Genomic DNA, 1,585 nt, shown 5'->3' with positions numbered 1-1,585 from the left:
ATAGAAAACAGCTATTTTAAATTGCAATAATATTTCACAATATTAATGTATTTACTAAATTTTGTTTTACTGTTTTGTGAACATTCTATATATTAAATATTATATATTTTGTGAAATATATTGTGAAATATTTTAAATCAAATAAATGCAGTTTTGAATCTTACCGACCCCAAACTTTTGAAAGGCAGTGTATATTTGCATATTTACATTATAGCTAAGAACTTTTTTTTTATGGTCATTTAGATGATGATTTTTGTGTTATGATTGCTAACAGCTTTTTTTTCATATATACAATTGTTTTTAAAAATGGCTAATAACAATTTTTTTATATTGATGATAACCAATATTTTCATGACTGATTACCAATATGATTACTAATAGAAATATTAAAATAAATATTTTTTTTTTCAGTAAATTTCCAATCCAGAATTGGGGGGGGTTATTAAAATCTTAAAAGAATTAAAAAAAATATATATATATATATAAGATATTGTATGTTTTTTTATTATTTTGGTAAAAAATATATATATATATTAATTATTAAGACTGAAATAATTTTTGCATAAAAACAAAATTAATAAATGTAAATCTAATGGGTAAATGTTAAACAAAAATGCTAATAATATTACCAATACCAATGGATAGTGCATCCCTAATAGCATGCAATTACTAACTTACTATTAAAAGTAATTATTTCTTGAGCACTGGTGCTTCTTATTATATTGCTGTGGTTTCCATTTTTATAAAACGATAAGCCATGAGGCGCTGAGTGTAACACATGAGCTCTCGCGGGTTAGTGAAGGTCACGTGATGCTGAGGATATCAGTGTTGTCGTGGCTGAGGAGGCCGAGCAGAGAATGAACGGCGTTCAGCTCCACCAGCAGATGATAGAGCTCAGGAATAGTGGCGATGACGTGCATCTCCTGGATGATGTCATTCAGGTCAAGCTCCGCCTCCATGAACCTGCCGACAACAGGAAGTGAGGTTGTGCCTCTCTGTTTGCCTCTCATTTCCCATATAAAGTGAACGGTGAGATTTAAACTCACTTCTCGGGGTTGTCGGGAAACTTGATCCGCAGCTCCTGGTTTTTGTAGGATCTCTTCTCAAAGGTCAGGATCATTTTCTTCACTGTGCTCTCATCCACGGGCTCGCCCTGTTAACACACAGCAGGTCAGGAGGTCAAAGGTCATGATTCTCTTCAGTATAGAGAGACACCAGCGTGCCTCTGAATTACACGAGACTTGCTGTTTTCGGGTTCAAAATACGACTTCATACACCTAAAATGTTTTTATGGCTATTTTTATTTGAAGCATGAAAAATTCTAGATTGGAGCTCTAGTGTGAATGCTATTTAATAAATACATGCAAAACAGAATAGACTTTTAATATTGGCAATAACACCACATCCATATAACAAAAAACATTATTGGTTAAAAACAGATTAATGGTAAGAATAAATATTTTATTAGTGACACCAGAATAAATTAATTAAAAATTGTATATAATTAATTATTTATAATTACACAATTGTTGAATTATTGATTATAAGTCAAAGTATGAAAAACTGTAGTTTGTGTTTAAAAACA

The 1,585-nt window shown here is 30.9% G+C and overlaps 1 pseudogene; it reads right to left on the bottom strand.

Annotated features, from left to right (window-relative positions):
• Window positions 1-1,585, bottom strand: part of LOC107577058 (beta-catenin-like protein 1) — a 13,479-nt pseudogene that overhangs the window by 10,216 nt on the left and 1,678 nt on the right.

This window comes from Sinocyclocheilus grahami, unplaced genomic scaffold (genome assembly GCF_001515645.1).
Source record: "Sinocyclocheilus grahami isolate Dianchi unplaced genomic scaffold, SAMN03320097.WGS_v1.1 scaffold5003.1, whole genome shotgun sequence".
In the NCBI taxonomy this organism is placed as follows: domain Eukaryota; kingdom Metazoa; phylum Chordata; class Actinopteri; order Cypriniformes; family Cyprinidae; genus Sinocyclocheilus; species Sinocyclocheilus grahami.
The sequence above is the reverse complement of the archived record's forward strand: the minus strand, read 5'-3'. Positions and strand labels throughout refer to the sequence as shown.